The following is a 25,087-nucleotide window of genomic DNA, read 5'->3' as shown; positions in this document are numbered from 1 at the left end:
TATGGATGTCGGTGCCTTGCATGCTAAGGGTCTATATAGGTCCTGGGAACCAAGTCCAGGACCTCTGGAAGAGCACCCAGTGCTCTTAACTGGTGAGCCGTCTCTCCAGCCCCGAGTCCTCTCGCCTTGCAGATATTTCATTCAGTGTCCCAGAAGCTCTCTGAACCACAGGCTCTTTTTGGGGGGGGGGTGGTATTGGGATAATTCTTATAGGTGTTTTCTGGGTCCAATGGAGGGAAGTTGCACATCATTTTTTGTTGGTGATCAATTTACCCTTCAGCCCTTCTCTTTGTAAAGCCTGGGTCCTTTAATTCCACCTAATCCTACTTTGATCTTCTGACAGGCTGCCCCCATCCTATCACACTTAGGCTCTGGGAGTCATTAGCATAGCAAAGAATATACCCTTTGGGAGTCCTCCCGTCGGGAAATGAGGACTTAGACCAAAAGGCCTGGAACCTGAAGTTCTTGAACTTTTCCTTTAGCAGGAGTTGAGGGTTACTTACTGTTCAGTTCTGCTTTCTTGTGCTGTTTGCCTGGAGCCACTTTGCCTGTGCCTCCTTCTGTTTGCTGGAAAGGGCTGTTTCTTCTGTGGACATTATATGTGATTGAGCATCTTGATCTGTGAGGACAGTAAACTGGGTGCCTCTTGTGAGTAGGGTAAATTGAGACAATTAAGTTTGAGTTTGTGGGAGAAGTGAGTTCTATCAGGCTGTGTTCAGGTGGAAGAGTGGAAGATTGCACTGGTATGTTCCTGGTGTCGCCAGAGTTCTGTCTGTCTAGAAGTTGGTGAAAGAAAGTGTGCTTAATTAAGGATAGTTCTGAAAAATACAGAAGACCCTCATCTCATCCCCGTCTTGAGCTCATCATTAAGTGGGAAGTCTTCACTGGGTGCCTGGGGAGGTGTCTCTCCAGGGGCCATCTCCTTTTCCTCTTAACAGCCTCCTGGGGGAGTATCTGCGTTTTCTTTTAAGATAAACGCATTTATTTTCTGTAAATTTCTGTATGCAAAAAAGAGGAGAGGGTATGGTAGAGAATTTTACCTCTAAAAGGTGGGCCTACAGGTCTTGGTGATACAGCCTGTCTGGGTTGCTGTTCCAGACCAGCCTGAGCAGTTGGCTGTTTCAAAATAAAACATTTTGAATGAACTAGGGGTGTAACTCACTTGCCTAGTATGTATGTGTAAGACCCTGGTTTAAAACTTTTTGGAGAGGAGGTAAAAACCTTGACTTGACTCACCGCCTTTCATTCCAATTCACATCCTTCAATGTAGCCAGCTAAGTAAATTTGGGGAATATTGCCATGATTACCGTATGAGAGGGACCCTAGTGTGTCCCATGATGGATGAGGACCATAGGAATGAGGGAGTGAAGAGAGACGAGGAGAGAGAGAGAAAGACAGAGAGACAGCTACCTCCTCAGAGAAAATAGCAAAAAAAAAAAAGGGAAAGAGCAGTGGGTGGAGCTTGTCTCTTAAAGGCAGGCACAGGGTACTGTGTGTCATACACGCAGGTGTGACACAGGACTTGTGCCAGGTTCCCAAGGGGCAGGCCTGAGGTGTGCCTTGATGCTAACAGATATTTTATGTCCCTTTGTGTTTGTATCATAAATATGGTTTCTGTCTGCATTGATACTTGGACTTTAGACCCCTGGTCACACAAGCCATACTGGGTGAATTTTCATACAGTTATTGGGAAGCTTGTGTCTATTCATCTGCGGCAGTTGGGGAACTTGGGGAAGCCAGGTCTGATGCAGACAAATCTGGCAAAGCAGTGCCCTTGGTGGAAAGTGTCAGGAGTCCTGTCTGAGCATAGCTGTTTGCTGCCTCCTAGGAGAATGCTTGCACACATGCCTGAGACTTCCTGATAAAATGTAACACTGTTTGAGGTACATCCATGAGTTTTTTGGTTTGTTTTTCCCCTGGGATGAGCCTCACTATGTTGCCTAGATTGGTTTTGAAGTACTGGGCTCAAGCAACTCTCTCATCTTAGCCTCCTAAGTAGCTGGGTTGTAGGTACATGTCATTGTGCTTGCCTTTTCAGGATTGTGTGTGTAGATGTTTTCCCTGCATGTGTGTCTGTGTACTTTTTGTGTGTCCAAGGAGACTAGACGAGGGCTATATGAGAGCATTGGACCCTTAGGACTAGAGCTAAAGACAGTAATAGGCTACCATGTCGGTACTGGGAATTGAACTCAGGTCTTCAGGAAGAGTAGTCAGTGCTCTTAACCATTGAACCATCCTTCTAGCCCCTCATTGTTAGATTTTTCTTTTTTTTTCTAGATTTTCTTTTTATTTTTTTAATTGATTTTTATTGAGCTCTACTTTTTCTCTGCTCCTCTCCCTGCCTCTCACCTCCCCATTTCAACTCTCCCCCAAGGTCCCCATGTTCCCAATTTACTCAGGAAATCTTGTCATTTTCTTCCCATGTAGATTAGATCTATGTAAATCTCTCTTAGTGTTCTCATTGTTGTCTAAATTTTCTGGGATTGTGATTTGTAGGCTTTCTTTGCTTTATGTTTAAAAACCACCTATGAGTGAGTACATGTGGTAATTGTCTTTCTGGGTCTGGGTCACCTCACTCAAAATAATGTTTTCTAGCTCCGTCCATTCTTCTGCAGAATTCAAGCGTCATTAATTTTTTTTTTCTGCTGTGTAGTACTCCATTGTGTAAATGTACCACATTTTCCTTATCCATCCTTCGGTCGAGGGTCATTTAGGTTGTTTCCAGGTTCTGGCTGTGACAAACAAAGCTGCTATGAACATAGTTGAGCACATGTCCTTGTGGCACGATTGAGCATCCTTTGGATATATACCCAAAAGTGTTATTACTGGGTCTTGAGGAAGGTTGTTTCCTAATTTTCTGAGAAATCTCCACACTGACATCCAAAGGGGCTGTACCAGCTTGCATTCCCACCAGCAATGGAGAAGTGTTCCCTTTTCCCCACAACCTCTCCAGCGTAAGTTGTCATCAGTGTTTCTGATATTGGCCATTCTTACATGTGTAAGATGGAATCTCAGAGTTGTTTTGATTTGCATTTCTCTGATGACTAAGGATGTTGAACATTTCCTTAAGTGTCTTTCAGCCATTTTAGATTTCTCTGTTCAGAGTTCTGTGTTTAGGCCTGTACTCCATTTTTTGTTATTGGATTATGTGATCTTTGGTGTTCAATTTCTTGAGTTCTTTGTATATTTTGGAGATCAGACCTCTGTCTGATGTGGGGTTAGTGAAGATCTTTTTCCATTCTGTAGGCTGTCGTTTTATCTTGTTGACCGTGTCCTTTGCTTTGCAGAAGCTTTTCAGTTTCAGGAGGTCCCTTTATTAATTGTTTCTTTCAGTGTCTCTGCTGCTGGGGTTATATTTAGGAAGTGGTTCCCTGTGCCAATGCGTTCAAGTGTACGTCCCACTTTCTCTTCTATAAGGCTTTATGTTGAGGTCTTTGGTCCATTTGGACTTGAGTTTTGTACATGGTGATAGATATAGGTCTATTTTTATTCTTCTACATGTTGATATCCAGTTATGCCAGTACCATTTGTTTAATATGCTTTTTTTTTTTTTGCTTCCATGTCAAAGATTAGGTGTTTGAAGATGTGTGGATTGATATCGGGGTCTTCTATTCGGTTCCATGATCCTCCTGTCTGTTCTTATGCCAGTAACCAGGCTGTTTTCAGTACTGTAGCTCTGTAGTAGAGTTTGAAGTCAGGGTGTTAGGTTTTTCTTAAGATGAGCCTCTCCGCTGACACAAATAATTCCAATTAAACCGAATAAAGGATGCCCATGTTTAATGCAGTGCTCCCGGGTGGCCCCCGGAAAGCATGGAGTGGGGAAGAAAGGAAAGGGGAAACCACATGAAACCCGGAGACCACTTGCATTCTCTAGGGGGCAGTTTAAGTAGCCTTTGGGAGTGATCTTGACCCTCCCCGGGGAGGGGTCACCATTTGGCGGGCTTTCTGGGAGGTGGAGTTTGGACTAAGGAGACTCCCAGGGGAGGGGGCTTGAAATGGAGTTCCTGCCCAGTATTCCAAAGATGGGTGCCCGTGGCAGGGATGAGGCCGCTGACTAAATACTCACCTGTGTTTTAATGTCCTCCTCTACATAGATTAGAGTTCTGTTGTTCTCTGTGAAATGTAAACCTTGGCAGTGACCCTGGAGCTGGCACATCATGTTCTCTCTAGCCTTGTCATTCTGTGTGTGTCTCGTTTGCTTGGATCACAGTGCTGTTTTCATGAGTGGCTGAAACTTACTGAGAATGTCTCACTAGTGTTGTAGTTTCCAGACAGAAGAGCTCAGATGATGAAACATTTTCACTGCAGCCTTGGAGCAGCTGTTTGCTAGGCTGTCCTGCCTTAAATGCAGGCCTGACTCTTAAGCATAAGTACCTGTTGTAGGCAGACTCCATACTATTGTAAATATTTTACAGTTTTAGCAGCTTTAGTTAAAACTGCTAAGGGGAAGAAAGGAGATGGAGGCAGTTTATATTGTCTGTTGATAGGAAAAGCTAAATGTTAGGTCTCGGGCTAATCATTAGAAAATGAAGCATGACGGATGAGGCTCGGGTCAAGAAAAAGGATTTTGTATATCTTGTTAGGTGTGTCTAGTATATGTAGGTGCGAGGTAAAAATAAGAGACTAAAATTAAGAGGATAATTCTAAAAAATAATTCGGGGAGGCTGAAAATTGCAGGGTCAGGGAACTAGGAGAGAATCACTCTCTTCAGAAAGTAGGTCTAAAGGTAGCTCAGGATAGAATGTGTGCTTGCCATGTGAAAACTGTTGGGTCAGATGCAGCACAGCAGGAAGGGGTATGAAATGGGAGAAAGCATTGGGTGCTGTCTTGGAAATGAGGCTTCCCTAACCCCTCCTCCCCCATTGTGACCTCTGGGCACCTTATTTCCTGTGCTTCTGTTCCCCTGGGCAAAACACTGCAGTAAAACCATCCAGCTGTGGTCAATGAAACCAGGAATATAAAAATGCATCAATGACAAACAGATTTGGCTTTTGATCTTTTTAATTGTATTTTATTGGATTTTATATTTTACAAACAAATAAGAGTTTTGTTTTTTGGATTTTTTTTCTTTTAACTTCAAAAAACAAGACAACATCCTCTTTAATATATAAGTGGTTTTAGGTTTATTAAAAAGATAGTTAATATTTGTTTGCCTTACTACTTTCATTTTATAAATATTTACTTAATAACTACAGAATGAAGTATAGTGTTGTACTTAATAACTATAACATAACATTGTTATATATAACTACAACGTACTGTTGTAGGGAGTGGGGCCCCTTGTTCCTGCTGCCCTGCTAGTTTGACCCCCAAAATAATCATACAGAAATTATATTAATTAAATCACTGCCTGGCCCATTATCTCTAGCCTCTTATTGGCTAGCTCTCATATCTTGATTTAACCCATTTCTGTTATATTACCACAAGGCAGTGGCCTACCAGGAAAGATTCGGCATGTCTGTCTCTGGCAGCTCCATAGCGGCTCTCCCTCTTCCCAGCATTCAGTTCTGTCTACTCCGCCTACCTAAGTGCTGCCCTATCAAAAGGCCAGGGCAGTTTCTTTATTCAACCAGTGAAAGTAAAACATAGAAAGAAGAACCTCCTACACCATTGTTACATATTAGAAATGCAGTAGTAGTGTGTATGGCCAGGCTCACTGCCTCAAATGCATACTTCCTCAAAAACAGAAAGAAGGAATGGGGAAGGAAATGGTAGGGCTTTTTGTTTGTTTAAAGGCTTCATTGTCTGAGTACAGATTTTACGTCTGTAAGTAAGTGACTTACTGTGTGAAGCCAGTTCCTAGTAAGTACTGTAAACTACTGGGCAGGATGGGGATTGTAGCAGAACCCCAAAGAATATGAATATGGAGGGAGTGGCAGAGGAAGGGAAGGCTTGTGTCCTAGTGACCTTGCAGGCTTCATAACAAAAAGCATCCCCTAAGGGCCACTGATATGCCTGGCCCTGCTCTGAGAGCTTTATATGCACTGGTGGAGTCTGCAATATCCACATAGATATACAAAACTAGGAAATAGGTAAACTACCACTTAACTCTCAGGCTTCTGATGTGGGATGTCTGTCCTTCTGTATATGTGTTGTTTTTATTGGTTGATGAATAAAGTTGTTTCACCCAGTGGCTTAGCAGAGTAAAACCAGGCATGAAATCTGAACAGAGATGTACAGAGAGAATAGGCAGAGTCAAAGAGATACCATGCAGATGTCAAAAGAGAAAGTTGCCAGAATGTTACCAGTAAACCACAGCCTTGTGGCAATGCATAGATTAATAGAAATGGGTTAGTTTAAAATGTAATAGCTGGCTAAGAATATGCTTAAGCTATAGGCCAAACAATGTTGTAATTAATATAGTTTCTGTGTGATTATTCGGGTCTGGGCAGATGGGCAGTCTGAGACTTCAACATCCACTTTCTTGAACACCACTCTAGAACATCCCACATCACCACAGGAAGACTGAGAGCCACTTCTCTAGAGCGCCCCATGTCACCACAAGAGAACATTTGCAGTCTAGCAATAGAGTTTATTGCAGACAGGTGTAATGTTTCTCTGTCCAACTACTGACTTCTTTCTAGAGCTCGCTCTCTCTGGAAGTTCTACCTATACCTTCTGCCTAGCTAACGGTTGTTTAGCTTCCTGTTAAACCAATCACAATGATATATTTTTACAAACTGTAATCACATAAATCTTGCAGCATTTTCTCCTTTTTGTTTAAATAAAAATGATTTTAATTCTAATATAGTAAAATTATATACAATAAAGACAACTATCTTTATTACATATTGTAAATGTAATGTAAGAATTACATTTACAATATCCAGTCTATTTGTATTTGGAGAAATTACTCTATTATCTATCTTATCTTGATGAGTTTAAAGTTCTATACCTAAATCATTTTTTTATCATAATATGATTTACCATCCTAAGAATGCCTTTTTTGACCTTAAAACCTCTTCTTAGATAAACAGCTTAAGCTTTTATGTTTCTTTTTCCCCCACTTTTATTTATTTACTTATCATTAGTTTAAATCAAGGAAGGGTATAGCATCCAATGGCCTTTACAGGAAGGTTGCTTTGGAATTTGGCAGGAACCATGCCACTGTTTCCGTGGCCCACATTACTTTCCGCCAGATCACTCTGGTTTTGTTTGGTTTGCCTCTGGAGGTCACTGTGTTGTTTTCAGCTTTATACACATAAGCGTATCTCTTGCCCAAGTAGAATTCAGTTTCATCTCAGGCATAAACACCCTCAATCATAAGAAGAGCTGTGTGCTCTCTTTGGTTCTGGAGACCTCGCTTATAGCTAGCAAAAATAGCCTTGCACCACAGCCTTCCAGATATATTGTCTTTTAGAAGTCCTCCACAGGTGCAAAGATGGCAGAAAGAGTGCTTTTATGTTACTTTTTGAGACAAGGTTTCTTTGTGCTTTGGTGCCTGTCCTGGAACTAGCTCTTGTAGATCAGGCTGGCCTCAAACTCACACCTGGCTCTGCCTCCCAAGTGCTGGGATTAAAGGCGTGTGCCACCACCTCCCGGCTGCTTTTATGTTTCTTAACCTTATAAACTTTACATGTTTTTTTAGGGTTTTTTAAAATTCGGTATGAAAGAAAACTGTAAAACTATATCTAGTCTTTAATCCCATCAAAGACCCAAGAGGGATATATATTATTACCTAAGTAAACAGGGCTTGCATAGCAAACAACTTCCAAAACTAGAGAAATAACCAAAAATATTTGATTGCCTGGACAGTTACCCAAGGTTTCTCTGTATAGTTGGGGTATCCATCTTCGACCTGCAGGTCTGTGTTATCTGACAGACTTTTTTGTGAAGCTGCAGTTTTGAAAGACTATCCTACTTTATCTTTGCAAAGTTTGGGAGACTCTTATTTTGTGTCCTGCTTGTCCAGTTTGGACAGCATACTGTCATCAGTTGAGGCAAGGCAGTTTCTTGCCCAGTTGCTAACTTTTGACATAAAGAGAACAAACTCCATACACAGGTTCTTTGATGCCCATCATCTTATCTGAAGTAGATTGGTATTGCCATGAGCAGACATGTCTTATTATCATGAAAAGCCTTATGTTATAAAAACATCTTAAGTGCCATATTCTCTAGATCTCTGAAGTGTTTGAAGACCATCTGTCTATCTAAAATATTTTTGTTTGACCTTGAAAACATCCTAATATGAGCACAAATTTGATTGTTATAGGTCACTAACTACTAACCTATATTTCTTAATTAGCTTAAACAGTTTGTAAGAATTGCCTTTAAGGACTAGAACTTTACAATACATTTTAAAATGAGTTGCGTAAGTACAGTATGTTGAACAAGAGTAGAAACATATATACATTATGTTTAGAAATAACTTTAAATTTGTATCATTATGCAAAAATATCTTAAACAAGAGTAGAAACATATATATAGTATAACAAAAATAACATTAATTTGTATCAATATATAAAAATTCATACCAATGTAAAATATTTAAGATTAGTAGTTGCTTTTTTAGTTTAAAAGTAGATTCAATAATCTGTCCTTATTCCTATCATTCTTAGATCCTCCTTTTTTTTTTTTCAGAATGAGACCCCTGAATCTAATCTCCTTTGTTTTCTCCCTGACTATGACCAGTAACAACTTGCCATCACACACACACACACACACACACACACACACACACACACAAATGATGATAAGCATCCATGATCCACTGAACAACCAAAAACCACCCATCCCACCTCTTGGGAATGTGGGTGTTGTGTTTTCTAGACTGCTTTCTTTGTCTGGGGGGTGACCATGTCTTTAGAGGACCCTGAGAAAATTGGAATAATGAGCTAGCTTTATAATTTTTTTTGTTTAGTCTGTGTGATGGCAAAGTGTAGAGCTTATCTGAAGTCTTGGTGGGGTAGTGTGTGAGGCTAGACCATTTCAGTTAGTAGCTTTGAGATTGTTTTAGATGCATAATTTTGAGGAAACTGCAACAGAGGCATTCTGAGACACAGAATCACCTGGACTACTTGTCTTTTTAGTGTCTGGTCATTTTGTTCTGAAAACATACAAACTGAAAGGTAGCATGCATATCTACATTAACACATGTATGGAATGCACAGTGTGCTCAAGTCAGCTAAAGATGATTTTTGTGTGTGTAGTGGGGGGAGCAGGAAAGGATTGGGAGGAGGGAAGGAAGCGTAAATATTTGAATGGAAAAATAAAAATTGAAAAAAAAGATGATTTTTCTGTGTTCTGTTTGATCAGGTAAAAGGGCATCTGTCAACTTTTAAGTTCATTTGGGCTTATCCAAACTGTCATGAGTACTCTGTAATCAACAAGATTTATCATGTCTCATTCAGTCTCAGAGCTGTTCCCATGCAGAGGGATCAGCATACATGTCACCTGTCCTGTGGTCTTTTTTGTTCTCTGTGCCTGTAGTCAAGGTTTTTAGGAAGTCTCCCCCAATGCAGCATATTTTCTGACTTCCATTTTAAACTTAAGACATTTTTTTAAAAATATATGTTGGTTTAATTTAGCAGTTTCCGTAACCCAGTGTCTCTCAGCAGGTATTTTTTTTTTACATTATCATTTTAAAAATTCAAAGTCAACCAAACACCATACAGGATCCAAATGCCCTGTGTATTTCCATATGTGGCTTTCTATTTTTTCTATGACTGTCTATACCCATTTTTTTAAACTGTATTTTACGGTTTTTTCAGTCTTGCCCACTTTACTGTGCACCTGTATCATTTTCTAATCACAAGACAAATCTTAAAGGTCTAGGTCAGTACTGCACAGCTCTACTTAGCATATGGTATGCTGGCAGCTGGCTCTGTCTCCCTCGGTTCCATGAGAGCCTAGTCTCATGTCTGCAGTGCTGGTCCCAGAGCCGCATTCACCTGCCCCACTTCTGGGAATGTGTTGTGTCTTTCTGGAGCAGAGTTTGTACCCAGTTTGGATTGATCAAGTGCTCAACTGCCCAGCATAGCCTCTCTAAAGAGCTATACTCTGTATGCAAAGCCTACCTGAGAGAAGACTTTCTCAGGACCTGTGTGCATATTCAAGCCCAATGTTGGATGCCATATGTAACAAGTCTTTCTCTGTCCCACCAGCCAACTCTCAAATAATGACACAGAGACTTCTTATTATTTATGAAAGCTAGGCCTTAGTTTAGGCTTGTTTCTCACTATTTTTTATACCTTAAATTAACCCATTTCTATTCATCTGCATGCTGCCACATGGCTTATGGCTATTACCTATCCTCCTATATGTACTGTTTCCTCTGAGTCCAGCTAGCAACTCTATCAGAGTCCAGTGCTAGCCAGGTCTATAAATTATTTCTCTGGACCAGACCCCAGTATAAACTATCTCTCTCTCTCTTTCTGAACTGGCATGGTGGCGCGGGAATAAAAACACAACTCACATAACTTTTTTGGAAGGTAGATTTTCAGTGATCCCTCATGAAATCCTGAGTTCACATCCTAAAGAATTCCTCTCATTTATTCTCCAAACAGCCTAATATATCAAAACAAACTGAGGGGGAAAATACATTCGCATTCTGTTTCCTAGGTTACCAAGCGAATGGCTTTTAGTCAAGTCCACATGTACCTGTGTTTGTTGACACGTCTTCCTATTTAGTATGCTAGCTGTCACGTAGGCTGAATTAGCATCCCTATTCAGGCATCCTCCAAATTACAGAGAAAGAGCAAAGCAACATCCTGACTGTTTGTTAGGTTAGCGACAGCCTGTCTGGAAGGTTACATGACCACTTCAGATACTGACTATGACTTTATAGTCATAAAGTATGACTATATATACCATATAGAGGTAAGGGCCTACACAACTTCCCTCCTTTTTTTCCCAGAGCTCTGTCCAGAAGTCTTGCTATACCTCCTGCCTAGCTATTTTCTGTTTAGCTTTCTATTACACCAATCACAGTGACATAATTTTACACATGTAATCAAATATCTCACAACAGACAGATAGGTATAATAATCTCTCTCTCTCTCTCTCTCTCTCTCTCTCTGTGTGTGTGTGTGTGTGTGTGTGTGTGTGTGTGTGTTTGTTTGAGAGAGAGAGAGACTTTGAAAAACAGTTAATGTGAAATTAAGTAACAGAATATTGTGAGTCCCTCAAGCTGGGCCTGTGTAGTCAACATGAGTGATCGTTCTGCACTGAAGTGGGGGCACAGATTAGGAATTTCACAGTAGCCAGCACAGAAGGGCAGTATGGTGGGTTTTTTTGTTGTTGTTTTGTTTTGTTTTCCTTATTTTATTTAGTTGTGTGTGTGTGTGTGTTGTCAAGAATCAAGCCTAGTATAGTTTGTACCATTGCACTATATTCCCAACTCCTACTGAAATTTTTAAAATGTGGAGTCCTCGATTCTTTTGCTGATGAAATCCGAATGGAAGCAGCACTGGGCAGAGCAGCAGTGAGGCTACTGGCACTCATGGCTGCTGGTTTCTGTTGGGATGTTGATCTGGGAGCTGGGCTTTCCCCAACACCACCCCTAACCCTGATTCTTTCTTTGAAACAGGTCCCACTATGTAGCCGTGGCTGTCCTAGAACTTCACACGTATATCAGGCTGACCTCAAATAACCCTGACTCTTGCTGTATGTTCTGTGTGGTTTGAGGGCAGCACAACAGAGGAAGGCAGTTAGTAGCATACTATTTGAAAGATAGTTTTGAAATTCAGTTAATTTTCAGATGAACTTAGTTCTGAGTTTCTGATCCTTTTGTTTGTTTGGGGTTCTGTGTGGTTGGTTGTCTTTGTTTTTGAGACAGGTTTTCTCCAAGTAATCTTAGCTCTTCTGGAACTCTTTGCTCTGTGAACCAGGTAGACCTTGAACTCAAGAGATCTGCCTGCCTCTGCCTCCTGGGTACTGGAAGTAAAGGTATGTGCTACCACACCCCAGCTTCTGTTTCTTTTTCTGATGAAAAGATATCATTTAGGAATTAGGAATTGAGCATATGTGTAACAGGCCCAGCCCTTGAAGGAGCTTTTGAACCTTCCCTGGCTTGAAATGAGGAAAGAGCCTCAGGGAGAGTAGTGAACTTCCTGTGGACACACAGTATGGAAGAGTTAGAGGGAGCAGTTAGAGGGAACACCCTTTGTGGTGTTCTTGTTTGCCTAGCTCATACCAGTGAATATTTACTGAGCACCTTTTTTTTTTATTGAATAAAACTATGACGTGAATGTGTATGTACCTGTGTCCATTTATGTGCTTTCAAGGGCCTGAGAAAGCCAGAGGACTTGGGTCCCCTGGAACTAAAGTTGTAACTCATCTGTTATGGGTGCTGGGAACCAAATCCAGATCCCTTGGGAAGATAGTGTGTGTTCTTAAACCCACGAGCAATCTCCAGCCTTTGAGCATATACTCAAATCAGGGTCCACTATGGACCCCTAGAGATCTAGCAACATTCTGTTTGTGTGTAGTCCAGTTCGAGAAGAAAGAATCAGGCATTCATAATTCCCATTAGATTCCGTGACCTGAGCCACCAAAGAGCCCTACTGAGAGATTCATCTTCATGGGAAGAGGCCAACAACCTCTCCCTAGAGGGTCAGGTAAAAATGACTTAGGGTTACAACAGATGGCAATAGAAAGCTGTAGAAATGGCTAGCAACAACCAGGGGGATACATTCCTGGAGCCTGGGGGCCACAAGGCAGGATGTGTGGAGAAAGCCATCATCTGTTTTTGTGAAGGAAGGATTCCAGAAGCCAGATGTATGGGACATGAAGAGTCCAAAGCCACAGCCAATGTCAAAGTAGCATCTGGTGTTTGTAGGACCAATGCCCTGCAAAGGGGTGGGGAGGGTGCTTTCTGGAATTGCTACTCTCAACAGAATTTCTGGTTGCTTCAAAGGGAAGTCTCTGTCCTTTCCTGTAGTGTTGGCGCCACTGGGAAGTGAGACAGGTGGGGAAAGGCCAGTTGCTGAGAAATCAAGAACTGGAAACTAAAGTTTTAAAGTAAAAGGTTTGTGGAGTATTTGTTGTTGTTGTTGTTGTTTGGTTGGTTGTTTGGTTTGTTTGTTTTTTGTTTGTTTCTCAGAATTGTTTCTGGGATTTCAGGTTTGAGTAAGTGGGAAGAATGCAGAGCTTCTCTCTGTGTGGCTCTTTGTTCAAACCCGAAGTAAGCTTTTATCACATATGCGTGAAGAAAAGAAATCTTCATATCTTCCCATTCTTTACATAAGCTGGGAGGACTGGAGGGTCACAGAGTCTCCAAGGAGCAGTTCATCACACCCTGCCACCCTCCCATGCCTGCCAGGGAAGGGAGGGGCAATACCTATTGTGACAAAATAATTTCTCCCCAAAAGCGCTATTGGGGTTTTCATGTAAACCTTCAGATGTATGAATTTAAGTTTGTAGCTTGCTGCATTATGAGGAAGCGACCTGAGAGCACTAGAATTTGTTTCTGAGATCCACAGTGCAGCTTTGGCTGTATAGCTGAAACTGACCCTAAACTCCTTATTTCCTGACTCCATTGTCTTGGGATAACAAGGATGTACCACTATTTGTGGTACCATCTGGCAATTTTAAAATAAGAACTAAATGCCTAAGGAAGTACGTGGCTCTCTGGGAGGTTAGCTTCATCTTTCCAAATTCTTCAGGGAAGAGATGTTGACAAGGCAGTAACTTCAAGCAGCTGCGGTAGTAGAGTCCCCAGGCATTGACCATCAATGTGTCCTGATAGGGCTACAGCCTACATGGAGTAAGAGTGTCATCCACACACTGCTGCCTTTCTTGTACAGTAGCTAGCTGCCTGACAAGAACTTTGAGGAGACCTAGCCATGGACTAGATCAGTGATTTGGAAATCTGCAGTTTTATCTTGTGTTTTTAAAACTGCAAAGTGCATGTTCATGTAAATAGTATAGAGGAGCACATACACCCCACCCCCACCCCTCCAGGACCACAAGAGCTACTTATACAGCTGTGTTCCCTTCAGAAAACTCGCTGGCCACAGATGCATGAAGATTCAGATCTGATGGAGCTTAGATTTCTTCCTGTGGGAACTCTTGGGAGTTGGCTGGTTCTCCTGGGCCACACTGTAACAATGAAGGAGCCACATGGCATCTGTCTTGTGGAGCTCCCAGTGTCTGCTGTAAGGATTGGTGCCCCCTAACAAGGAGGTGGCCAGTTCTGTGAGGCTCACCAACCTTGCTGGTTGCCCACACCATTCTCCTTTGGCACCTTCTCTCCCAGTAGATTGTTCCTCTTCTGAAGGTAGCCTACTCCATCAGTCCTGCTCATAGTTTGGAGGACTTGATGCTTTCACAGCCCACAGGTCTTCTTTTTGCAGCACTAACCAGAAAGCCCTGTCTTAGACTTACGTAGTCATCTACCCTACCTACAGGGCTTCCAGAGCAAAAGAATTTATTTTGTCCTAGTTCCATAGATTTGGAAACACAAGTAATAGTGGTGTTAATTTTTTTCTGAGGCCTCTCTTCTTGTCTTGTAACTGCTATCTCCTCAGATCATCATATATGTGTTTAATATAAAAACTCTCTGTGAGTTCGAGACCAGTCTGGTCTACGAGAGCTAGTGCCAGGCCAGACTCCAAAACTACAGAGAAACCCTGTCTCGAAAAACAAAAAACAACAACAACAAGAACACCAATGTTGGACACATACCATTTTTCCCCCAAGACAGTGTTTCTTTGTTTAACTATCCTGGCTATCCTGGAACTCACTTTGTAGACCAGGCTGGCCTTGAACTCACAGGCATCCACCTGCCTCTTCCTCCCAAATACTGGGATTAAAGGCATGCACCACCACTACCAAGCTAGATCCCAACACTCAGGTGGCAGAGGCAGGTGATGTCTGAGTTCCAGGACAGCCAGGGCTATATAGAGAGAGACTCTGTTTCAAACAACAAAAATGAATACCAGTCAGGTTCTATTAGGGATCACCCAAATGACCTCATTTTACCTTGATTACTTTGTTAAAGATCCTATTACATAATGACACACTCTAGGACAGCAAGGGTCAGGACGTAGCATAGATGTTTTGAGCACAGTTGAGCCCATATATACTTCTGTCCTGAAATTTCTGTTTCAAGTTTCTAGGAGACAGCTGCTCTTGCTATGAGCACATGCTTTCTGGTTTATCTGAATTTTCCTAAGATCTCTGCCTCAGCTTAAATCCCCAGAATTAGGTAAAAGAGTTGAAGTGTTTTATATATCTGAAGAATGTGAGATTGTTCGTTTATCTTACACTTTAGTAATCTTTGGTTTTGCTCATTTTATTAAGCAAATGTAATAACTGACAAAATTAAATACCCTTTCCCTTCTTTCTTTGTAATGAAGTCTGTCCTTTATTTGAACAGTCAACTTGAAGAAATAGATCATATGTGATAATTTGCTGTGCGTCCATAAAAACCATAAAATACAAGAAGCAGTGTTAGAATAGCTGTCCTCATTTCCTGGCTATCATTATATGCTTCTACCCAAAAACATTTTTCTCCTAACTGTCCTTTCTGAGCTCAAAAATGGATTTCCCTCCAGCCCTGTCATTCAATTATCACCTCGGGAAATGCACAGATATAACTGATGACCCCTTTAAAGCATCCTGCAGCATGCCACCCTCCCATCCTTCATCTTTTGCCCCTTTCTCGTCATTAAATGTTACATTGCAATGTATATTTTATAGGGTGACCCTGACGGATGTCACTTTGATGCTGTGCAAGGATAATAAGATTGCACATACAATGAAGGCCGATAAATAGAAAACTGTTTATGAACTGGAGAAGGGCAGTTTAACATTTTATAGCTTTCCCTTTTCCTTTTCTCCTTTGCTGGTAGAATTGTGGTTTCACTTCAAAAACAGACAAACACAAAAAGACCCATTAGCAAAGGTGACATGGTGATGGAGCCAACAGCAGTGAAATCCTGCTCGCCCTATTGCTGAACTCCAATAAAATGAACTCAGGGAAATAATGAAGTGTTCACCCGAGAGACAAAAACTGATATCAACAAATGAATTCTTAGGATTTGGGATGTCAGCTGAGGAAACACGATTCCTGGTAGTGTTCCATTTAAAACGTTAGCAGTCTTCATTTAAACTCACAACTTAGTAAAGCCAAAAACCAAGGTTTATGTGTGGGTTTTGTGATAGCAAGCTCCTGTGTCAGGACTTCCCAGGGAACCCCTTAGACAACAGGGGTTGTGGGGACATCCACACCTGGTAGGAGCCCTAGATTCCTGCTGTGCTTTCAGCAGTTTGTTACAGAGCAGTTACTTCATTTTTAGCCATGTCGTTTATAAAGCTGCTACAGGATTAAAAAAAAAAAAACAACCTAAGGTTTTTTGTTTGTTTTGGTTTGGTTTTGTTTTTTGCCTAGGTGGAAGAATTTAATGTGTGTACATAATACACCTATCTAACAGAGCTGTTGGCAGGGTCAGCAGCAAGGTGTGCTTAGTCCAGTCCAGGGACACCCACCCCAGCAGACCTATAATGCTTTCATGGGTCTGAGCACTTTTTAATTTTGTTTTTGTTATTTGTGGAGGGTTTTTTTTTCCCTTTGTTTTGGATTTTGTGTGTGTGTGTGTGTGTGTGTGTGTGTGAGAGAGAGAGAGAGAGAGAGAGAGAGAGAGAGAGAGAGAGAGAGAGAGAGAGAGAGAGAGAGAGATTTGGGCAGGATCTTTCTGTAAAGCCTTGGCTGGCTAGAACTCTATGTGTATAGCACTTTGGTCTTAAACTTCAGGCAATCCACTTGCCTCCCAAGTGCTGGGATTATAATCATATGCCACAGTGCCCACCTTTTCCTTTGGGGGGGGGGGTGGTTCAAGACAAGGTTCTCTGTGTAACTTTGGAGCCTGTCCTGGAACTTGCTCTATAGACCAGGCTGGCCTCGAACTCACAGAAATCTGTCTGCCTCTGCCTCCCGAGTACAGGGATCAAAGGCGTAGGCCACCACTGCCCAGCTTACACAGTGCCCATCTTGAAGTCCACTTATTCAAGTTATCTTTTATTTTGTGGGGGGGAGGTACACATACAGAAGTCAGAACTTTGGAGAGCCAGTTTTCTCTTTCCACAGTGCTTTAAGGGGTTTGTGGCTTGGGCTTTAGGCCAAAGAACAGTCAATTACCATAGTGTTTGCCATAAGCCAAGGGCTGGGAGAGATGGGAAACAGGAAAAAGGTCTGGAAGAAATGGAGAAGTAGCTGGAACTTAGTTTGGAGAAGTGACAGAGTATGGGCTGGGCTTTGAGAAGACTGAGCTAGCAAAGACAAGACAAGGAAAAGGCCATAGTGGAGCACCAATCTGCACTTCATAGGAGAGGTGTGAGGCCAGAGATAGGATGAGCAGGCAGCCTAGTCAGAATCCCAGACAACAGAGTATTAGTAGCTGAAGGGTAGCCCAGTCTGTTCCCATTTCTTTGTGCCATTTAAATGGAGTATAATAATTGGAAAGGGTGAAATTTTAACCTGTAGGAATTTCCCCCCTTCTCTTCCTTCTAAAAGGGTGTCTAGTTTAGGAAGTTCTCTTTGGGCACCTTAGTCTGGCTTCCATCTTGGACATGCCATGCCTGAGAATAGTTCCCTTTCGTTTACCTATCCTAGAAGAGCTGCAGAGGACATGCCTTGCCTGGAAGTGGGCTGCCTCTCAGAGCAGGGTGTACTAAGTCAGGCATCTATCTTCTGAGCCTCTTGAGTCCAGGAAATTGTGGCTCCAAAATGCCATCCTCAGCTCTGTGCCTTTGAGCAGATCAATGTCTCCCAGATGTGCTGGAGGTGGCATGCAGTAATTTGCAGCAGAGCTGCTGACAGTGGCTGGCTCCTGGGGATTAGGGATTCCATTAGGTTGATTAACAAAAGAAGGATCCCAGAAGAACAGTGCTTTAATTACCAGCTACTGGAAAACAACCAGTTGCCTGCTGGAAAGGCATCTTTTTTTTTTTTCCTTGTCCTTTCTTTTGTTTTTTTAGGTGTGTAGGGGGGGGTGCTTTTTGAGGCAGGGTTTCTATGTGTGGTCCTGGCTGTCCTGGAACTCATTTGCCAGCCTCTGCTGGGATTCAGGGTGTGTACCACCATGCTTGGCAACCTGCTGGAAAACCCTTAAGAGATGATTGCTCCCCAATATAGCTACTGTTTCTGCTCAGTGCCCAGGCTCTTACCTGGCAGGTCCCCCACCATTGTTAGATCCAGCTAGAATCCTCAGACAGTGGAACGAAGGAAGGACTTGCACAGGGCTCTTGCACAGGCAGGAAACTTTACTGCCAAGAAGAAAGGTGCAGCTATAATTCCAGGCAAAAAGATTAGGGAGATCAGGGAGCCGAGCTAGGCTTCTTGAGTTGGAGGTTTCCTGGAGTCTATCCAGGGAATACTTCCCCTTCCCAGGGATGGCTCATACCCACTCACCCCCAGTCTTGGCCAATGTCTTAAGTTCAGGGGTTGGGAAAGGCTTTTTTTCTCTCTGCCAGCTTTTTAGTTTGGGTGTTGTTCTTAATTGCCTGCTGTTGGTGGAATGTTTCCTTGGAAAAATAGCATGAAACTATTGTTAAGGCAGTGAGGTACATGGACACATTTGTGATCCCACAGAGGAAGGCGAAGTGTGAGTTCCAGCCCAGCTGCAGAGTGGGGTCCTTGGCAGGAGCCAATTCTGCAGCAGCTCTCCTTCATCCATGAGGTTGGTCAGCAAGGTCAGGTGCTCCCGTGTAGATCACTCTTTCAGCACAGTATTGGCCCAGGAACAAGAATTTCATTCCAAAAGCACATTAACACTGAGATTTAAGGTCTTCTACGGTGATTATTTAGCTGCCCTTTTCTCTGTGTGCTCATGTTAAAATATTTATCTTTTACATAGGAACAGACAATCCTGTGTCCTTTTTTTTAAAAAAAAAGATTTATTATTGTATGTTTTTCTCATGCATGTATATCCATGTGAGTGTGCCAAATACCCTGGAACTGGATCTTCTGTGTGGGTACTGGGATTAAACCTGGATCCTCTGTAAAAAGCAACCAGTGCTCTTAGCCACTGAGCCATCTCCCCAGCCCCCAAAACCCTGTGTCTTAAAGATTTCAGGGGTGCAGATGCCACTTAGTTAGCAGAGTATTTGCTTGGCATGTGTGCTGACACACACCTACAATCTCAGCATTTCCAGGGGCACACAAGGCACACACAAAGTTGGAGTTTGGGGCTAACTTGTGTCATAACAGACCCTGCCTTAAAAAACAAAAAAGTAGATCTTGTTTTTGTCGTGTATTTTTTTCAGATAACTTTTTAGTGCTTTTTCTAACCTTGCAAAGGATGGTGTCGGTGTATGGACAAAGAATTCTGTGCCATCAGAGAATTAGAGAATGTAGAGGAATGCTCAAAGGGACCTTCTTTGTTTTGGTTTGGTTTGGTTTGGGTTTTTTTGTGGGGGGGTGGGGGTTGAGACAAGGTTTCTATGTAGCTTTAGAGCCTGTCCTGGAACTAGCTCTTGAAGCCAGGCTGGCCTCAAACTCACAGAAGTCCGCCTTCTTCTGCCTCCGAGTGCTGGAATTAAAGGCGTGCCCCACCACCATCCATCTAAAAACAGGCCTTCTTATGTAGCCACAAAGCCATCCATCCTCCACATTGTCTTCTCAGTCCTGTAGCCATGTGAGAATGAAAGATAGTGGAGCATGCTCTGCAAAGCTAAAGGGATGTATGTATAGGGCTGTTGAGATGGCCCAGCAGATAAAGGTGCTTGTCAGCACTAGTTTGATCCCTAGGGCCCACATGGTGGGAGGGGAGAACCCATTCCTTCAAGATGTCCTCTGACCCCCAACATGTTTGTCTTGCCCTACTCTCACACAGAGAAAAGTCCTGATAGTGGCTGGCAGGCTGGCAGCAACCTGGATTATCAGTGCTGGCATCTGTAAGGCGCGTCTTTCTGTTTGCTTATTTGTTGTCTGTTGTTTGGATAGGGTTTCTCTGTGTGACAGCCCTGGCCGTCTTGGAACTTGCTTTTTAGACCAAGCTGACCTTGAATACACCAAAATTCACCAGCTGGGATTAAAAGCATTTGCCACCATGGCCAGCTGCTCCATCTTTTTTTAATTAATTTATTTTATATGTATGATTGTACCATGTGCTTGTCTGGTACCTCAGGAGGCCAGAAGAAGGTGTTGGGAGACTAGAATTACAGTCATTTGTGAGCTGACATGTGAGTGCTGAGAGTTGAGCCCTGGTCTTCTCGAAGAGCAGTCAGTCCTTAACCATTGAGCGCTCTCTCTAGGCTCTCACACCTCTCTGGGTAATATGCTAATAATAATGTTAGAGTTTTCTTTTTTAACTGCCCAATTTTGCTTATACCTGTAGACTTTTAATGTGGAGCAAAAACAATTGATTTGGCTGAGCAGTGGCTCATACCTCTATTGGGAAGTAAAAAGGGTTAGATGGGAGAGGGAAGAGAGACTAACAAGGGAGGGAAGATTTGATGGGGGGAGGAGAGAGAGAGAGAGATTGGAAGAATAAAAAATAATAATTGGCTTACTTTTTCCTGCCTCCACATCAGCCTCCCAGAGAGTCCTGTCTGGGAAGTTAGTGCCAAGCCAAGGCATAAGAAAAGGACAAGGCAGGGAATGAGGATATCTTTCCAGATCCCTGTGCCTATGAGGGGAGGGGTGTCCTTAAGAACCATGGAGACCAGACCTGGTTTTCGCACCTTAAATTCCAACAGTTGGTGGGCTGAGGTAGGAGGATCTCTTGAGTTTGAGGACAGTTGGGGCTACATAGGGAGATCTTTCCTTAGCGGGGGTTAGGCTTTGGTGTTTTAGATGCTCCCAGTGCCTCACCTCCTCAGCATTCTGTTCTGACTCATTTTCCTGGGCCTCAGGACAAAGACGACAGACAGCTCATCTTACCTTCAACAAGAATCACCTTTAAATGGAATAGGACAAGTTACAAATCTCAGCTCTGCAGGGACTGAACTAATAAGTGCTGTAGTTTACTAGATAAGTGCAGTGGGTAGACAGAGCCCTGCTCTAAGACAAGGAGGTAGGCAGACCAGTGCTGGCCACACGGAGCCAGCTTCCACCTTCAGCCCTGTTTGCCTGCTAGGGACATGCCTGTGGGAAGACGGGACACTCTGCCCGCTGTTTTGCCACAGCTGCAGAACTCGTGCCAGAAATGAGTTTAGGCCATCTCCAAGATAGGAGCAGCTCCAGCCGCTATCACTGTGGCCAGACTGCACAGGGAGCTGTGGGAGCCCTGACATTTTATGTTTATGTGAGTGAACTTGATAGACTCAGCCCAGCCCAAGAGGGCTTCAAGTGGCGAGAATGAGGCAGGTGGTTTGCCTCAGTTTTTGCCTTTAGTTAGCTTTTGCTGACTCTTCAAGGTTCTTAACCACTTACAAGGAAGGGCTTCCCTAGGCAGCCCCTTTCTTTTTTTTGCTCTTCTCATGTTCTCTGTATGACATTTTCTTACCCTTGTATTTTTGCAGAAATGTCACTGGAATCCAACAGTACCCCCGCGCACACACACCCTCCCCAACCTGTTGTATGAATATTCTAGAAAGACATCTCTGCTGGATTGAGCCCCAGCTTCTGGGACCTTTGCCTGTGACCCAGCTCCCCTCTGTGAAAAGGGTGGTGGGGGTTCAAGGAATTGGAAGGAGAGAACTAATGCTAGCCCAGACCAGAAGTTCAGCACTGGGCAAGAGCTAACTAAACTAAGGTCTGGGACTAACACTTGGAGGTGGCTTTGTTCCTTTTCCTTCCTTCCTTCCTTCCTTCCTTCCTTCCTTCCTTCCTTCCTTCCTTCCTCCCTCCCTCCCTCCCTCCCTCCCTCCCTCCCTCCCTCCCTTCTTTCTTTCTTTTTTTTTTTTTTGCCCAGGTTCAGTTGGTTTAGCACCTCGTGGTGTGTGTAACTACAGCACCTGATGTCACGTGGGTTATCTGTGAGACTTTATTGTGAGATGAGGTGAGAGCGTCAGGAACAAATGATCATTATAGGTCATTCATGTCAACATTTAGACCTCAGGGCTTGCTTGCAAGCAAAAGCAGGAGCTAATTTGCAAAGCTGCCTTTGTGGAGCTGCCTTTTGATCAATGATTGCCTGTGTTAATGTTTCAGTGAGCTATTGATTTCTGCAGCAGCTTTTGTTCCCTGAATTGATGTGCAGCGGGTCTTTACTGCACACCATGCATGTTTGATTAAAGTGCAATTGACTTCGTTCCTGGTGAGGCCGTGAGCTGCTTCACTCTCTATTTGTAGAACCAAAGCTTTGCCCAACATGTTCTTTTGTTTGTACTCAAGACCTAGCCACCCATGCAGGCAGCAATATGCTGTTTCTAATCCTCCATGTTTAATCCCTCAGTGGCCATTGCAGTCTGAGAGGCAGCTAATAAAACCTGGCCTGGATTTATGATTGTTTTGTCAATTTTATTGACATATAGTTGACATGTGCTACACTCTGTGTGTGTGTGTGTGTGTGTGTGTGTGTGTGTGTGTGTGGTATATACACAAACGTGCCCACTCTCTTAAGTATGCAATCAGTTGAGTTTTGACGACTGTATACATCTGTGTGAATAATGCCATCTGTGTACAGGCATTGGCATTTTCCTCCTGAGTAGGTAGTCACTTGGTTGGGTCCTTTGCCAACACTCTTCTCATCCACCTTATAGCCCTGGGCAACCACTGGATTGCCTTTCATGCTCTCCTTATGACTTTCATTTAACAGGGGTTTTTGAAAGTTATCTCTTATTATATAAGCTGCTGGTTCCTTTTTTTATTGTCAAGTAACATCCCAGTGGATACTTATAACTTAACTTCCCATGGCTAAGCATGCTTCTTTTTTCTTGTTTGGGGCTATTAAGAAAAATTTTTTGTGTGTGTGTGAATGTTTGTGTGAAAGTCTTTGTGTGGGATCAGAGAACTGACTCAGCAATTAAGAGCAGGTATTATTACTCTTTCAGAGGACTGAGTTTGTCCCCAGCACCAACATACAACTCTACTCCCTCTTCTGGCCTTCATAGGCATTCTCACACCAAGACAACATACATATTGATAACTAAAAATTGTTCAAAACCTTTGTGTGAACACATTTTTGTCCTGTTGGATAAACAAGCCAGGCATAGAATTCTAGATCCTGTGGTACTTGTTTAACCTGGTAGAAACTGACAAACTTTTTACGAAGTGGTTTTGACTGCCTTATATCCCCACCAGCAGTGCATGCAAGTCCCAGCCATCTAGGTTTTCTGCATTTGAAATTATATTCTTTCATTTTCTCGGGCATGGTTTCTACCTGGCCCAGGTGCCAGTTCATCTTGACCCATGGTGCTCATGTTTAGTCTGTTTTGGGTGCTTAGGTTTTTTTTTTCACAGCTGTTACTTGTTGACAATACTTGGTGTTGCCTGAATCGTCACATTTACCTTGGGTATCTCAGTTGTTAAAAGAACACAGTGCAGGAGTCAGGTGCAATGGCCCAGACTTGCCTCTGGGGCCGTTTTTTCCATTTGCTATCTGGCACTGGGCCAGTTTCTTAACCACGCTGATCTCGGATGTCTCCTTTTCTACTGCAAGTTGTGCTGTCTTTCAGAACCATCCCAGACTCTTCTGAGCATCTGTGTTTAAGAAGTAGGGTGGGGCTTGACATGGTGGTGCACCCCTTTAATCCCAACACTTGGGGAGCAGAAGTAGGTAGATCTCTGTGAGTTCCAGCCTAGCTAGAGCTACACAAAAATAAGACTCTGCCTTTACTTTAAAGGGAAAAAAAATATTAGTAGGAGTACTCAACTGTTACTATGTGCGACAATGCCAGGCTCAGACAAACGCTGTTTAGAAATGTCTTTGCCCACTGAAGTGGGTCAGGTTGAGGGAAGAGGTTGGAAAGGATCTGCTCGGGTTTTTGCTTCTTTCCAGTTCCAGAGAAGACTCTGGTTTATTGGACAAAGTTGCCCACTTGCATTAATGAAGCATGCCACTCTGATAGAGTGCTTGAAGGGTGGTTGAACCAATAGGAAATCTAAGGCAGGTCAGTTTTCAATAGGCAGAGTCTGGTCCCACTCAGGATTGGTGTGGTAAAATCTATTCCCCAACCATGAAAGTGGGAAGCAAAGTAGCAGAAATAGGGTCATAGTGGGGCCCTCTGGACCAGCTGTCATTGTACCACAACACATGTTAGAGAAATAGAACCCCCAATGGTAATCTTCCCATTTTCCCTTTACTGATCATCTAGCACCAGGTAGAACTCAGCTGATCCGGGGTGTACACATATTCAGGCATAAGTGTTCTGGGCCTTACTAGAGACTCCCTGCCTGCTCTGCAACCTGGGATAGTGCTTCTTTTGTGGAGCGTTGGTGGGGACTGGTATTTTGCTAAGTACTGAATGGTTAGAAAGGTTGAAGCACATCCACAGCTCCATGAGATGCACAGGTCATTCAGTTCCTGCTCTGTACACCTCCGTTAAGGATCTGGTGGTAGGCATGACAGCCCACTCCTATAACCATGTAACTCTAGGGATGGAAGCAAGAGGATTATGAGTTCAAGGTTAGCCTAGGCTACATAGTGGGACCCTGTCTCAAAAACCCAAGGACTGACAACTGGGGAGATGGCTTAGTCAGTAAGGTACTTGCTGTGTAAACATGAAAAACTGAGTCTGCTCCCCAGATGCCACATGAGAAAGGTGGCATGGTGGTTCATGATTGTGTGGGGGCAGAGACAGGCAGATTCCTCCCTGGCAAGTTCCAGCCCACTAAGTTCCCAGCACATGTGTTTCAGCCGCCTTTGAGAAGCTGTTTCCTTGTCTAAAACCTGCTCGATGCTTCTGATACTCGAGACCACTGAGGTTGGGATAGAGCCTGTTCAGATTGGTCCTGTCAGTCAGAAGAGTTTGTACAAGGTCTCCAGACATCCTTTTGGTTTTGCCTACTTATCTTCTCAGCCCTTAGAACCTAGCTCCCAAGGAAACTTCTTTGCCCCCTCCTCTCATGGTCACCTCATTCATGAGACAGCGGGCATTAGAGGGAGGGATGAAGATGGCTCCAGGACCAGCTGAGTGGCTGCTTCTGAAGTGCAGGTTTTATGTTTTGTTGATATTGTTCTTTTAAGACTGAGGCAGAGACTCTTTTGTGGTATTTCTAAGAAACCAGCCTTTATAAAAATGTCATAAACCCATTATTTTG

At 43.1% G+C, this 25,087-nt stretch overlaps 1 protein-coding gene and 1 pseudogene across 9 annotated transcripts in view; one reads left to right on the top strand and one right to left on the bottom strand.

Annotated features, from left to right (window-relative positions):
- Rere (arginine-glutamic acid dipeptide repeats) overlaps nucleotides 1-25,087 on the top strand; it is a 353,454-nt gene that overhangs the window by 316,605 nt on the left and 11,762 nt on the right. The window lies entirely within an intron of this gene.
- LOC146894070 (large ribosomal subunit protein eL33 pseudogene) lies at nucleotides 7,038-14,245 on the bottom strand (annotated as a pseudogene).

This window comes from Myodes glareolus, chromosome 6 (assembly GCF_982192425.1).
Source record: "Myodes glareolus chromosome 6, mMyoGla1.1, whole genome shotgun sequence".
Classification (NCBI taxonomy): domain Eukaryota; kingdom Metazoa; phylum Chordata; class Mammalia; order Rodentia; family Cricetidae; genus Myodes; species Myodes glareolus.
Note: the sequence above shows the minus strand (reverse complement) of the source record. Positions and strands in the feature narration are given on the sequence as shown.